The 16179-nt window shown below is 45.7% G+C and overlaps 1 protein-coding gene across 4 annotated transcripts in view; it reads left to right on the forward strand.

Annotated features, from left to right (window-relative positions):
- Window positions 1-16179, forward strand: part of LOC101917281 (opsin-5-like) — a 46261-nt gene that overhangs the window by 6319 nt on the left and 23763 nt on the right. The window contains exons 1-3 of one of the 4 annotated variants that reach the window (XM_055814024.1): window positions 7098-7266; window positions 9339-9507; window positions 12647-12801. The gene's annotated coding sequence lies outside the window, so the exon portion shown is untranslated. Of the gene's footprint in view, window positions 1-7097; window positions 7267-9338; window positions 12802-16179 lie in introns of those variants that run through there. The other 3 variants (XM_055814027.1, XM_055814026.1, XM_055814023.1) reach the window with 3 other exon arrangements.

The raw sequence follows: 16179 nt of genomic DNA on the forward strand, positions 1-16179 counted from the left end.
TATCAGGGATGATCATAAAAATCTGGCTCAAGGTAACTAAAATATTCTTGCAGCAAATCTTATCTTACATCAGCACAAGAAGCATAGCGGTGTATTTCTGGTACATATAAAATAAGACTTCATACTGTCCTACTGTCTTGACATCTCAGATTACAGACCTGTATGTGTGTCTGCCATGTCTTTTGCTCTCAGCAGAAGTTCAAAGGTTCAGTACACTGTCAAGCAGTTCGGATTTGATGGTTTGAACTGACAGCTCCTTACATTTATTTTTTTTCTGGAAGATTCTGTGGATTATTGGATTATAGGTGTTTAGTACGTGTTGCTAATTTTGCTATAGAATCTTTTTAGGGGAAAAGGTTCACCTTTCCAGTATTTGTTTAGAAACAGGAGCTAATCTGAGCATGGTGATAGTTGATATGTTGCCAGAGTGAGGAAAAAAAGCAGGAGGTGACTGCAAGTTAAGGTAACGTGTTGATGTACCTGGTTTGGCTCCAGTTTAGTTAGTTCTCTGAAATCAGTGGGAGTTAATTAGGACTCTTAGCATGGCCATTACTGTGGTATCAAAGCAGCAACTGAGTTGGGCTACGAATGTTCCTGTTATTTGTGAAGGGTGTTCCATGCTTCTGAAAAGCACGGGATGTGGTCATGTTTGTCTAAAGATTGTAAGCGTGTAAATGTCATAGGGCTCATGTACAAAATCAAGTAAAATTGGACATTGCAGCTACTTTCAATTACTTTTTTTTTTCTACAGTTGATCATATTCTCCTAGAAAATGTTTTCTGTAACTTGCCAGTTTGAAAATGTAGGGGCAGGGAATCAGTAACTAAGTAGCTTTCTGGTTTTGTACTCCTACACCCCTGCTGTGAAAAACAAACTCTGAGGGCAACCTTTTGCTTTGAGCCACCGTGTGAAAATGAACAGACTAGTGCATCAGATCTTCTTAGACAGTGCCTAGAGGAAGGCAAAAGGTTGGAATATGTGATACGGCAGCAGCTCTTTAAAATCCTGCAGACATGCCACATAATTGAAGCTCTTCCATCTGAGGAGAGGTGTAGGAGAGCCAGAGAGCAGCTGCTTTGTTTGACAGGCTTGCTGTACAGATTTCAATGTGCTAATGTGTGGAAAGCAAGGCTGTTCCTTGCAGCACTGAAAGCTCTCTGCGTTGAAAATACCTTCGCCTATCTTTTTATACTGTCTAGTGGGGTCCTTGGTTTGGACCAGAATCTAGAGCCCTGCGACAAGGTAACCGGTGTGGCACTAGAGCTGGACGGTGAGCTGATGGGCAGGCCCCTGCAGCCAGACTCTGTGCCGGTCAGAAAAGGCAATTATAACACCAGGCTGTCCACGCGGAGCTGTGGGGATGTTTGACCTGTAACCAGGAATTTACAACACGTAGCAGTGCCCAAAGTGGAGCAATCCTTATAATTCCTTGTTTTCCCCCTCTTGCGCTGCTTTTGCTGCTTTCACAGGGTGAAACAGGGTATGAGAGCTCAGTCATTGCTATGAGTTGTTGCTTTTTTGGAAACAGCTGCTTTGCTGCCCTGACCTCTGCAAAAGAAAGGATCTCATCTCCTTAGGAGTCCCTGCAAGCAGGGGAGACCCTGCCATGCTCAGGGACGGTGGGTGCTGCCAGTTGGTTTCTGCCATTTTGTAAGGCAGAGTTGCTCCAAGCTTTTTCAAATGCATGCAAAATGCTTCCCTTATCTGGGCCATGCTGCCGCGGATCCCTTCTGGGAGAACTGGGTTTGCTGTTCCCTTGCCCAGAGGAACCAGCAGGCTCAGAGGCTGTGATTACTGCTGGTCTGCCACTACAATCAGCTGCTTCTCCTCCCAGTCCTCCCTCAGCTGGCAGCAGTGGGTCTGGCTTTCCACTGCAGTAGCAGAAGCAAAGGGGCTATGGAAATCTTCCTGACACCCATCAGCTTCCTGTGTTGCCTGTGCTTAAAGCCAGGCATGGACTTCTACTGAACTTGGAAAGGCTTTGTGCAGAAAAGAAGTGGGCAGGTGGAAATGTTCCAGATAAAAATGAAACAACCCTGCTCTGATTTTTTTCTCCTCTTTTTTTTTCTTTTTTTTTTTCCCCACCTTAGCATCAAGAAGAAATTTCTCTTCCAGTGTTCAGAGTTTGGGAGGCACTGAAGTCATATTGCAGGGAACTTCAGATGAGGTTAGAGGTTGTTGTAATTACTGATACTTCTTACTTGTGGGATCCTTTCTTAGGGCTGCAGATCCTGAGTATAAGTGGTGGTGGTCCTAATACTGCTGTTCAGGCTGGGCTCTCTCGTAGCAGTTACCACTTTGAGATGGGGGTGTGAAATACCTTCTGGCTTGGGTAATACCACCCATTTGTTTTTCCTCTCTTATACTGGACTTTTAGTTAATTCTGAATTGTGCAGTTCACTGCATTGAAGACAATGTCAAAGCTCCAAGTAGCTGTAAGTAGTGCAGGATCAGACCTGCAGTATGTGGCTGACAACTTGCATGTGGCAGCTGCTTCTGCTGTTGTGGGTGTGGGGCTGTCATGCTTCCTGCTTTAGAAATCATTCTTATGATAGTCATACTGTTCTGAGATTTTTTTTTCATCATCAACCTGCTTTAAAAAAAGAAAAAGAAAAATCAACCCACAACTGCTCATCAACTCCTTAGTGAAAAATGTTGCTTTTCCCCAGAGTAAGTAGAATCTGTTTCGTACCTTTGTGTGCAAGGTGCTCTGATTTAACTGCCTTACCCTGAAACTCTCACAGACCAGCTTTCCTAAAGCATGGCCGGTACTGGTAAACCGTCTTCACCGAAGCAGTGATCTTTACACATCTCTCCATCACTGCACATACGTAAATCTGCACTTTACCTTCCAGTTAGGCAAGACTGAGCTTCTGTAGTGACCCAGTTGTGAGTGCTTGCCAGTGGCATCTGTAAACCCCGAATTCTAATAAATGCACTGTTAATCAAAATAAATGCTACCAACCAGCAAGTCTAAAAAGGAGCAGCCTGTTTGCATGTCTTGGTGCACTTATGCTAACTAGCATATTTATGGAGAACCTTCCCACAAGGCAGCTCTGTGATGGAGAGGAGAGGCCTCTTCCTCTCCTGTGTGGTCTGCTGTGTGTGTACCTTGCACCGCCGGGAGCGGTGGGTGTGCATGTGGTCCCACAGCGGGGCCACCGAAGCTGGTAGAAGTTCACTGACTAATAAGAAGAATCTGTGTGGTCCTTAAAGGGTACAGGGGAACCTTGTTAGATACCCACGTTAGCACAGGGTTGGAAGATCTCCTGAAGAGCTGAATCCTGGCATGAAGATTCCCTCTGCGTCCCTAGGAGAAGTATGGCTGGGTGGGAATGCTGAATGCAACCCTTGGGAACAACTACATAACTGTTCCGTGGCAGTTTCTGACGCTGGAAGCCAGCAGACACCTGACAGCACTTTGCCAGCTTGGTTGGAGCATGTAGGTGGGGTTGTCCAGCTCTAAAGTGATGGGGTTTTTGTTTGGCTGGGGTTTTTGGACTTACTTTCCATTACAGCCAAGCATGCAGCGGAGCCTGTAGTTGTTACTGACGTGGCGAGGGTTGTGTGGCCACCCCAGGGAGCTGGTGGAAGGAATCGGCAGAGTGCCAGCGGCGGCTCGCCCTGTGCCTGGCAGCACCAGTGCCCAAGGAGGAGGGCAGCTGTGTGCAGGTTTGCGGGTTGCCTCGGTGGCAGAAGCAGGAGAAGGCAAGGACGTCATCTGCCACATCACCTGTTCAAACCCTGTTTCCTCAGGCTGTGTTTCTGGGGTTAGCTGTAAGCCTTTCTGTCCTGGGGGGTCAGCTCAGCACCGCTGTGGAACACCTCCCCAGGAGCTCGGTTTCCCTTGGGAAGAGCTGGTGGAGGCGGCTCGTTTATCTGTCCTGGGATGTGCGCTGAGGGGAGAGTGCTGTTTCCATCTCTTTTTCCTTTATGCTTGGTTCCTGGCCCTAAAAATGCAAACCTGTTCTACTATCTTTTCATGCAGTATTAAATGAGAAGATATATTCTTATAGCTGTAACAAGCCTGTTTTATAAGCTGGCTTTGGGCCACCTCAGCAGAAATCAGTGGGCTGTATGCATATGCTCTGCCTCTCCTGTTTAGTGGAGAGTGGGGAGAGGGGCTTTATTCCCCACGCTCCGCCTCTCACTCTGGGAGAAGTAGAGCCCCTCTTAGGGTAGCTACCGTTAAATCTTTTGCTATGATTAAATTCTCTTATTCTCAAGCCCTTAAGGAAAGAAGGTTCTGTGAGAGGTATTCCTCATGCCAGGAAGGGGAGAGAGCATGCATGTACGTTTTCTGCTGTGCTGTGAAGTCATGTGCAGCAGCTATAGATGGCACTCTGGTATTGGTTACTGGTGCCTGGTCGGTTTGGTGCTGGGAGGACGGAGCACAGTGAGACACCGTCTTGGGAGAGTAAGATCCATTTGGCCAGCTTCTGAGAGAAGATTTCTGTGTAGCTTCTGCAGCGAACACATGGTGTGAGCAAGGCTATAGTTAAGGGTGGGAAGGGTAGAAATTAAGGAATAAGATGAAGCCTAGTGGTGGAACAGCATCATATTATACAAATACTGTTTCCTGCTATACATATTTTTATAGACAGTGCTTCCACGTAGATGATCTGGCATTTTGGGTCATGTGTTGATAAGGATTTAAGGAAACTTTGTTCCTTAAGGAGATGTTTTATTCAGGGTCTGCCCAGGCTTTCCCTGCCCTAAGAACTGGTGCTGGAGGCCGTGGTGCCCTGCAGTGCCTGTACTGCTGGGGGGTCTGGCTGGCCTGGTGCTGCTCCAGGACGGAGCTGGGGAGGTGTTAGCTGTGCAGAGCATGCAGTGAGGCTCTCTCCCACTCCTAGATCTCCAGTGAGAATTTCTCTCAGGAGAATTTCCTGAGAGCACAAAACTTCTGCATGTAAATCAGTAATGTAAATACAATTCAGAATGGGTGAGTCCTTGGAGGGTAGAAGGAGGTGTTTGCTCTGTGTGTGGCCCTTGTCCTGCTGGGGAGGGTCTGTATCTTTGGAGTTTGTTCAAACTTGAAAGGTGCTTTATGTGCACAGTCAATCTCGGGGATCCCTTTCTATCCCTTTCGTACTCCTGCATTTCAATATTCAGGTAGAGAAGCACTGATTAATTTGAAGTGCATTCTCTGCTCCACAGATCGCTGCCAGGCTCTGTGAAGTCTGCCATGTCCAGGTTTTCAGACCTGCTGTTTGCTTGGACTCTAGTTACTTCTGCCTGTTTCAGGAATCAGTCTGATTCACTTTCCATTGCAACTCACAAAGTCTTGGACTATTTAGAGGCATATCAAAAATTAAAAGGATCTCTTCTAGCAGCCTCAAAGCCTGTGGTGTTTGAATCTTTGATGTGAAGGTTTCTCCTGCTTGGAGAGTAGTTCATTTTAATGCTGTGAAATAGTGCGTGATAACTTTGCTGCTATATAACTACAGTGAGCATTATGGCTGCTTAATAAAATGATGCTCCTGTCTTCCTTTCCTACTGAACTTCCTTTCATAACGAAAGAGGGAAGGTGCAGTATTCAGATACTAGTTACTCACACCTAAAACTTTAGGCACAAATTTTTTTTTAGTGTAGTTCTACTGCCCGCAGCAGGAGCTGAATTCAGTAACTTTCTGATTCAGTGCTCACTGCTTAAAATACAGCCTGTTAAATGTTGCATTAGCCTAGACAGCTTTGGAACCTGGTGTCTGTCTGGGCTTGCTCTGCAGAGAATTTGGTAAGCAGAAGTGGGGTTGAGACATGAAGACGTGGTGTGTAGCCATCATTCTACTTGGGTTGAGCTCAATACAATGGAAAGCTGAGAAAGAAAACAACCTGTTTTCCGTGAAGTCATTTTTGAGATGTGTTAAAACAACTGTAAAGTCTGAAAACATGATTTGGGGAAAAGAAAGATGAGAAATCCTGGGAAGCAACATAAAGCTGCAGAAGTGCAAAACCTACAGGGCTTTGCCATCAAGAACTCTACCTGCTAGGAATGATCAAACCCAAATGTTCCTTGTTGTAGTACAGGCACAGGGTATAATCACTGTATTTTGTTCCTTGTCTTTTCCTGGGTTTGTAGTCTCAGGGCAGGTTGTAGGCATCTTCTGCTACTTTTCAGTGCTTGATTTAAAAATCCTCTTTTTTTCCTTTCATTGTCCTTCCTTCTTCTTTTCAACAGGCTCAAAGCCTGTTGGCAAAATGACTTTTACTGAGCTCAAGTAGCACGCTCACATGTCTTGGGAGTGAATGTAGGTTTGACACTGATTTGATTCTGGTTTTTTTGCCTGCAGCTTATCACTCAAGCTCTCCAATGAAGGACTTTATTTTCTCAGTCAAATATTTTCCATTTGACTAGGTGATAGCTAGGGGCAGTGATTTTCCTGTCAGTGCTCAGCGCTGTGGATTTTCTGTTCGGAAATCGTATGGCCATCTGAGAAGTAGTCTTAAAAACAACCATGCATTTGTTCAGAGTGACAGGATAAAATGAAGTGATGGGGTATTTTTATTTCCGTGGCACTTAAATCTTGTCTTTTTTTCCCCAGCAAAGCTTGAAGTCATAGGGAGGTTCATTCATTGTCAGCAGACACCTTCCCTGTCAAGCTGAAAGTCATGTCCCAGTTTCTCCATTTGTACTCCCTGGAACATGGTGCTTGTGAAAAGCACCAGCTGAGCTGCTGGGAATGTCCGGATTTCACCCACCTCCCTGATGGGCTGTAGCTATAAGTTTTTTTTTTTTCCCCCTGATGCATTAAAGTTATGATACCCCCCGGCAGCTTTGCCCCAGAAGCAGCTTTGTGAAGGAGAGCCTGATTTCCAGTCTGCTTAGTCAACAGTGCTCCCATCACCAGCAAACACAGAGGTTTTTAAGTGGGTTTATGATTAGGGAAAATTGTGTACTAGAAACCTGACTGGGACACCAAACTAGCCTATGTACCGGTCACCATGATGCTGCCTTGTAATCGTGACCGACACAGCTTTATGTTCAAAACAAAGCCTGGCACCACAATGTTTGTGCTGGTTTTATGCTGGTAGAGGACTGCAGAGGAATGAAGCTGGGTTAATTAGCATTGATAATATACAGCTGTGGGCTGGCTTCAGGGGCGGTGGGTTGGCTGACGTAGATAAGGTGCAGCTGTGGCTGGTTCTGTTAAGTGGTTGGGCAGCCGAGGAAGAAAGAGGAGGAAGAAGCAGAGAGAAGAGAGCACCCTGGGTGAGGAGAGAGGAGGAGAAGGCAGCAGAGGGGCTGGCATGAAGAGTGTGCTGGTATGAGATGGTAAAAGACCTTGTTGCAGCCGGCCAGTTTGCGACAGAGGACCACTGATTACAATGTAGTTAAACCTGATCTGTACGACAGGAGAGGAACTGAGGGTACAGAATTAATACTAGATAAAACCACAGGTGTGAAAGGCTCATTAAAAACTGTCAAGCCATGGAGTAAAGAAATGTGGGAAAGAAATTACACCGATGCCAAAGAGCAGTATGAGTAGGAAGATAAGGGGAGAAAGTTACTAGCCTGACAGTCCTTCAGAGGGGAGGAGAAAAAATTGGCTTAAAAATTAAACCTTGATAACGAAGCAGTATCTAATGACTCTACACGCAAAAGTGACTTTTCCTTGAAATACTGGTTTTATATTCTAATGCAGAAAATCTAGGTAGTAGCAAAGGAAACTGAGAGATTTCAAAGGGAATATTAATTAGGAACAATTTGAAAGTCCAGCCAAAGATCTATTTAAATTGATGCATTTCTAATGGAAATTTATCTGCCATGTGTCTTCCTAAAATAAAATAACTTGTTAAGATACTAAATCGGCATGTGTTCGAAGTAGACTTTGAACATGAGAAAATAATAAAACAAAAATTAGAGAAATTCTCTCCGGCGTGTGAAATAGCTGGTCTGGTGAAAGGGCGGGGTGTGGGGCTGGATGGCTTCATGCCAGAGAGCCCGGCGTGCAGCCCTTCCCAGCAGTGCTGCTCCCGGCGCTGGGAAGCCTACAGCAGGGCTCGATAGAAGTTCTCATGTCTTTCCATGATGTTTTGAGCAACAAAATACTGATTCTTTTGCAGCTTGTTAAGAAATGAGCTAGCATAAGGTGTACACTGAGGAGAGTGGTCCCTCGCAGCGTTCTTGTCAGACTAGTAGCTAACTTCCATTTCTTATGGGGAGAGCAATAGGGCTGGGAAAACCACAAGTACATGGCTTTCAAAGAGGACAGGAGATGATATTTGGGGCATCTGTGTGTGATATGGGACTGGGAAGGAAGGATCAGCATTTTTCTCATTAGATGTTTGCCTCTTGCCTTGATTTTACATTAGAACCCTTTGTCAGCCACTAGATGTTGTTCCTTTGGTGTCGCTTAGAGCTGTGTTTGATTTATGCCAATTGAGAATCTAGTCCATAACTCCTAAGGATGAAGCCTTATACACCACTACAGAGGTTGTATTTCTTGTCAGGTCATTTCGCATGTGTGGATCCTTTTAAAAAACCAGATCACACAGATCTCCATGCACTTCCATTTGCGTATGTTGGAATGTGCTTGATTTGTCATATGGCCCTGCAGCATTTGCAAACTGAAGCGTGATGTACAGCATCCTTGTGCAATGGAGACCCAAGCTCCCTTGGGGACCTCTGGAAGAGTTAAAAATATTGAGAAGATACCGAGAAAATTGTTAATGAAATAGAGAGCCTTGTGGAAGAGTTTAGTGAAGTGACAGACCTAAGAGGATTTTCAAATACTACATTTTTCCTTTCCTGGACCACCCCCGAATTCTTGGCACCAGTGCACCTTAGTGCCAGTGGGATTCTGCTCCTGTGTGCATGTATCGAAGGCCGTGAATGGTCTACCAGTGCTCAGTGCACCAGTTCTAATTTGCAAGGCAAATGCGAGACATTCTGAATGTTGATGGATCTGTCTGCACGTTTGCAGAAAATGAGACTTATAGGCCTAATGTGCTCAATTTTTCATAGGAGCTTAAAAGTGTGACAGTCTTTTCAGTTTTGTTGGGAAAAGCAGGTAGGTATGTGGCATAAAGGAGACGCTACAGTCAGAGGACACAAGAAATGGCTGAGCTAGTAAGTGCTCTTTGATCTCAGCACACCTGTTCCCTTTGAGATAGCTTCGTGAAACACACAGACCCTTTGCACCATCCCCACAGCTCAGCCCTCGTCACTGCTGTGAAATAGCCACGAGCTGGAAGAGTTCCCTATGTGCTGCTGTTTAAAGGCAACTGTCAGGTATCCCCTGTTGTGACCAGGGTGACTGCAGTCTCTGCAGATGGTTCTTGGCTGAGCTGAGTGCTTCCTACTTATATGTGGGTTTATACCTTTTGCTTTCCAGGCTTTTGTCTGATCCTAGGAAAGTAACCCAAGGCATGTGCTAACCCCTGGCTCCCGGCCTCAGAGCCTGCTTCAGGACCTTCAGCTTGTTGCTTCACAGATGTTTGTCCCACACCCGTCTCCTTCGGTCTCTTCACTGAAGTTTGACTGCTGAGAAACTATGGCAAGGGGTGAGATGAGCTCTTCATGGCAGGGGAAGGTGGAGAAGGAGCACCCTGGTTACCGTGCTGGCTGTTTCCTCCTGGTGGTGATGATGTCGGGTGGGATCCGGCCCCCAGACTGCTGCTGGGGATGCTTTGCGGTATCCTGTCCGGGGCTGTGGAGCTGAGTGGGCTGGCTTAGAGAGAGAGCCAGGGAGAGGATCTTGGAAGTTAAGGGTTAAACTCTGGCCAGCTGGACTTCAAGTAGCAAGCAACATTCAAAGCACAGCGGACAAGTGGGATGTGAGAAGCCAGAATGTGCAGGCACTGGGAATTGTGGGTGGCACCGAAAAGCCAAATACAAGAACAGAAACATGTATTTTAATATATATTTCCATTACAGTCACAAGCACAAATTGTGAGTGGGGAAGTGCATCTCAAGAGCAACATATGTGTTATCTCATGCCTCCATCTAAGTATACAAGCATGAGATTAATGTCTATTTAACATAAAGCTGAAAGTTTGGTGTACAGATGGTAGGAAGTTGGGCAACAGCACGCATAGCTTGTAGCATAGATCTGTCTTAAATGAATGCCGTCACCTAGCGTTGTTTCTCGCAGAATGTTACCCTTTGAATCTGTCCCTAACCCACTTGCAAAGATGCTGAGCTGCCTCTACAGCACACCAGTACTCAGGAAATTATAGGCCAGTGAGTCTGACCTCAGTTGGGTTAGGTAAGAGTCTAGTGACGAGAACATGAAGCAGTAGGAGAAACAGAAGTTGATAAAAATCAGCCAGTATGGCTAAATCTTGTCAGACAAATGTAGTGGGGTTTCTTCCTCCCCCAGCTTTTAAGGTGATGGTGCAGTGAGCAGAGTTGCATGCAGGAAGCGATGGACATAGACATCAGTGAGACACGACACAGTGAGGCACAGCAGGCTGAGGGTAGGGTTAGCAGGTACAAAATGTGCCTGGCATGCTGCAAAACTCAGTGCATGCAGATTTCACAGCTATGCGCAGACAGGTAATTAGCAGAATCTCGTACCATGCTGTCTGTGAAATAAATACTATTAATGCTGTTTGCAGGTGGGGAGACAAGAGGCCCAGTGAGATGACGTGATTTACCAAAAAGGAGAGCAAAAGAACTGGAAGTAATGCTTTCCAGATTAATTGCATTAGTGTGATGTGCTGTGACTGTTTTGGTACATCCCTGCTCAAGCCAAATAACTGTGGGGTGCTGGGAGAAGGGATGAGGCTTTACAGAGACCCTCACTCTAGTTCAGGCAGGTTTGCTTCAGAATTTTCTTCTGTCTGTTTGTGACGATTGTCTTTATGAATCTCACCAAGCCTATCTTGAAAGCGAACTTAATCTTTCAGTCTGCTGTTACTGAGGTCAAATGTTAGGAGCATGCTTTTAGGGAAGTATCTTTGACTTTGTTGATTATGTTGTAGCTCTGTCTTTTCTAAAGCTTAGGACACTGCCTTATGAAGGCAATTGAAATCAGCACTTTTATTCTCTGCTCTCCATTTGCTCTCTGAAATTAAATGCTCTTGTGGTCTGAGTGAAAGCCAAGAGTGGTAGTATGCAACGCTTCAGCTGCAGCTGGCTGGCTTGGAGACCTCTCAACTGGTGTTCACAAATTTTATGCCAAGTGAGGACAATAATGCTTCACTTTAAATGCCCTCCTCATGCACGGCAGTGGAGCTGGGAAGTGACTTACAAAGTATCTGCTCTGTTTTAGTCCTTTGAGCCCTCTCTGAAGGGGCATAAAACAGCCACTTGAGCAGAATCTGAAGCCTTCTCTTCAGTTCCCCACTTTTTATTTAGTGGATCAGTTCTGTGTTTTCCATTGTATTTAAAATTAGTCTACTTGTAGATCCCTGTTTTTAGCTGAAATTATCCCCAAATTGTCCTTCATGGGCTCTGTTCCTTTGCAAATGATCCTCTTAACTCATCACTGCTTATTTTTATAGACCTTTCCTTGTAATATACGTGATGATTCTGTGAGATACTGATCTATTGCTTACTGAAGACCATAAATTTCTTTCAACGGTTTTTTTTTTGTTGTTGATTGTCCTGAATGAATTTTGCCTGGCAGCTGCCAATATTCCTTTAAAATTTCCTGTGGCAGACCTGACTAAAACATCAGTGTGCTGGTACCTTTGGGGTTTCATACTCCCAGTCGTGGACTAGCAAGTGATGTCAGTGTTATCCATTCTGTTGAGTGCTTACTGGTAAATGGGTTTAATAGTAGGGTTTTCACAAGGGGTTAAATACCAGCTGACGGAGGTTTTATTTCTAATGTAAGGAAGCACAGCTCAGGATTTATACTGACCTAACTCTTCATCTCAGTTACGGCCACCAAAGCTTTGTATCACGCCAAGAGCTGCAGAAAGTTCATGGTCAGTGTTGCATGGAGGAGGTACTAAGGCAGAGTTTCGGTGACTTGCCCGAACTTACAGAACAGTTCAGTAGCAGAGCCTGGAGCTGCTCCTGCAGATGTACGTAGCGAGGTCTGTAGCTTGCTGTGCAACGGGCGGGACAGTACAGAGGCTGGGAGAAATGGGAAAATGGCTTCCCAATACAGGCTGGGGAATGCTGGAAAAAGGGTTTATCCAATAGTTCTGTGGGGGCAATAAATGTTAGTGGGAACGTGATGGAGTGCATCCTCTAACTCTGGGAATTATGAGGGAAATCAATGGCAAGACCATGTTTTCAGTGCCTGTATAGCTTCAGAAATGAAGGCTCCACCTTGGCTTTGGCTGGTGGGCAGTGAAGTGTTGCTCACCATCTGATCTCTGTGGACTTCTGTGCCTTGAAAAACAAACAACTTTTTACTGTCCTTTGAGACAGGATGTTTTAAGGGTGCAATTTGTCTGGAGACTGGGAGAGGTATTTAGGAGCAGGGACTTGCAGAGGTCTACGCCAGCCATATTGCAGTGGGTAGGTCATTAGCTCGCTGCCAGCCTTGGTTTCTTTGTGTCTGATCAATGCGGGCACTTATTTTGGTTGCACCGCAGCATCGGTGTGTGAGTAGGTAAGTAATTGTTCAGAATGCCTTGTTTAGCCTCACATGGCCTTTTTTGCTCATACAAAGTGCTGACAAAGGTGCGAGTCCTCCTAAGGGTTACAGTTTCCTTCAGCTCCCACCTGAAGCTTCTCCGTTAGCTCACACAGATTCGGGCTGCAGTTGTGCTGATGGCTGTGTACAGAGAACATCAAAAAAGGGCAGAAGTGAATCCCTAGCAAGGATGTTGTGCAAGATTCACCCTCTGGTTCTGATACTGCGCAGCGTTGTGCTTTGTACGTGACTGGCAAAGTGGGTAAGTGTGCCCATCTGCACATCAAGACCTTTCTACCCTACCTGTGGCCATTCAGTTGCTGCCCCTCGTGCTCCAAATAGAGCTGTCTCTTAGGGAACTCCCCTTTCTTTAGCTGCTGGTGCTGGCCTGCACGGTGGAGATAGTGTTTGCATCTGGTACTGAGCCTTTTGCTGCCTGCAGATATCCTCGGTATCAGACACAGCTGTTTGGACAGTTCTCTGAGTCATTAATCCAGGCGAGTATTGAGATAGTTTTCTCCCGATTGTCTCTGCACTCCCTTGTCCCGTGAATACATCCACAGACTAATTTTTTATTCAACTCAAGGACGAGGCTCCTTTCAGCTCCCTGACAATGCAGGATGCAGCAGCGTTTGGCTTGGGCAGCGCTGCGCAGCTGGCTGACTCGTATTCCTCGTGACTGCCCCTGTCCTGGGAAAGAGACCCTTTCATGGGGCTGTGCCATTTGTACTCGCTCTCACAAGATTTGTGACTCTGTCCCCTTTCGCACAGGAGTTTGAATTTCCATCTGCTCACATGCTGTAGTGGCCTGCCTGGGCTGCCTGCTCCTGCAGATGTTCACTCTGCCTCCTCGTGCTGTCTCCCCAAGCCTCCTGTTTCACAGGTGAGCAACTGTGGGGCATAACAGCTCTAATTCCTCCTCTCCATCCCATTACCCTGCTGCTCACCTGCTTGGGAGATGATGGAAAGGGCTCATGTCTGAAACACCGTGAAGGGCAAAACCACCCCCAGAGTCTCCATCTTGCCCAACCAACACAAAGTGATTATTCAAGCCTCTCTCTCGTGAATAGTTTTAATATCATGGTTTTTTGAGCAAAATATCCTCAGACCTGTTTTGCCACTTGAGCCCTGTATCCCTGCTCCCTGTCACTTTATTTTTGCCCGTCCCAGCTTGATTATTGATGAGACCAATTTGCAGTATGTCCAGCTTTATTCAGCAGGAACAAACTAGCGTAGAAGAGAGAAAGGTATTCCCATCCTCTTTTGTAGGAGATTGAACAATGTGCTTCCCAATCTCTGCACACGTGTTCTGTCATTGATTCATGTTTCTGCGGACAACTGTCATTTGCATACAAACAACTGTGGTTCTTCCAGGCTTTGCTACACCTCAGACTGCAGCTGGGCTTCATGTTCACGCTATGGGACATGTTCCCAATCTGTATCTGTCACTGCTGCTTAATGAAGAAGCTAAACATAGTCTCTCTTGCAGGCTCTGCTAATGGTGCAATTTTAATTTGCATGTTTCTGACTGGTTTTTTTTTTGTTTAGGGTATGATAACTAAAAATTAAACTTTCAGAACAGATCTCTAGCTAGCGATGCCAACACATTTTGCAGATTTAAATTACGCCTCACGACGTCTCTGCAGTCTGCTTTCTTCTGAGATGGGAAACTGAGGCAAGCAGAGGTGACCAAGGAAACTGAGAGTCCTAATGCTGGAAGCAAATCTATTGCTGCCAGTACAGAGTCACTGGGCACGGTCCGGTTAACATCTCTGTGTGGCAGCCAGGGGCTGGTCTGAGTTACCAAGTTGAAAGCTCTGGAAAATCTAGTTGTAGTGATTTAAGGCAATCCTATCCATGACTGTCTGCTCTGTTTCTCTGCCTGACATGAATGTCACTGCAGCAGGGACTGCAGGAAACAGTGTACTCCTCTACATCAGCCCCTCCAGTCCAAGCCTTGTGTTTCAACAGTTACAAACCTTCCTTTAGCTGAAACACTAGTTCAAGCATGGTAGAACTTCCTATTTCTTGGCTTAGTGCTGAGGGTCTTCTCGTTTCAGAGGTTTCTGTAAAACTTTGTTCCTAGAAGTCATTGGAATGGAAATGAAACGTTTCACTGGACATTCAGATGTACCACTGCTGCCATGGTATGTGCAAATGATGCATATGCACAGTTACCTGCTCCTGACATCCAGGTTCAGCGTGTTAAAATGATGTTAATGTTCAAACTCAATAATTTTATGCTGAGGGGGAATGATATTTTCATGTGCTGCTCAGTTATCTGAGTTCCTAACATTGCTGGATGTTAGTAAGTGTTGTACTTAAGTGTTGCCTCCTTACAGTTTTCTGATAGAAATGCCTGTCCCTTTTTAAAACTGAAATATGTGATCAGAAGCGTTGTGTAGGTTTAAGTTCAAGGTGTAGGCTGCACCTTTCATTGCCTGTAAAGGTCACTCATGTAAGTAGGAATTTGTAAGCAATGTTATCTGCCAGCAATACAAATTTCATGGACATTTTGCCTGGATAATTACCTGTGTGGATGCTGTATTCGGTACTGCCATCGCCAGAGACCTTTAAAGTAGGGGTAACCACATATTTTCATAAAAAGGAAGAGTAACACCACAGCTTAAGACTGAGAAGGCAGAAAATTGTGATTCAGGACTTAGCCTGAGCCAAGGAGATCATTAGAGATTAATTCAGTGCCAATACTAATCAGGAACAGGCCACTTAGGAAGTCCATGGATTTCAGGATAGTCTGTCTCATGATTGACTGCAATGATGTGGAGTCTGTCCTGCCTCTTGGTCCATCAGTGGTGGAAGTGCTCACAGAGGGTACTAGATAACCTCATCTAATTTTAAGATAAAGCATTTGTACCACCAGTGCACTAAAATGCAATAAATTCACAAAGTGCTTCCCAGCTGTGCTGCTGTAGAAATCCTAAATGGAAATCTGAACTCCATCAGCCCTTCACTTCTAAAAACCAAAATAGATAAATACATTAAAAGGACCAATAACCGTTTGGGAATGTTGGGGGTCTGTGCAGTAGAACTGGCACTTGCTGCCTCAGCGATGGATCAATAACAAGGAAAAGCCTAATAGCATTTTTATGTAGCTGAAGCAGCTTGTGGGTGCACGTAGCATATCCACAGAGCTTTCCCTTCACAGGGCAGAAGCCAAAATCTCACCCTTGGTCATTAGGGCAGCCATCACAAACTGGAAGGGCTGCTTGATTCCTTCTCCAAGCAGCCTGTCTGGCTGCAGCTTACTCTCAGACCTGTCACCAGTGCCAACACGACCATCTTGCCATGAGATGCAGACTGGTTTGGCTGTGGGATGGCAGATGTTTGTGCTCACCAGCAGCATCGACCCAAGGAGCTGGCTGGGGCCTCCTGAGCCTGGGCTGAATTCCAGGCTGAGCGTGGAGAATTGCTACGAGTTGCTCACTGAAAACAGTAAGGATGAGGCCCTAGGGGCACTTCGTGGGGATGTAACTCAGGCCTGGTTGAAGGCATCATCCCTGCGTGACAGTGAGTGTTTTACTTTGTTTACGTGGCCTTCGGTGGAGGAAGAGCAAGATATGAACAAGGGTGTAAAAATCTGAGCTTTAGGGGCAAGTTGCCAGGTTCGTGCTGCCTTCTT

Source organism: Falco peregrinus, chromosome 9 (genome assembly GCF_023634155.1).
Source record: "Falco peregrinus isolate bFalPer1 chromosome 9, bFalPer1.pri, whole genome shotgun sequence".
NCBI classification, from domain to species: domain Eukaryota; kingdom Metazoa; phylum Chordata; class Aves; order Falconiformes; family Falconidae; genus Falco; species Falco peregrinus.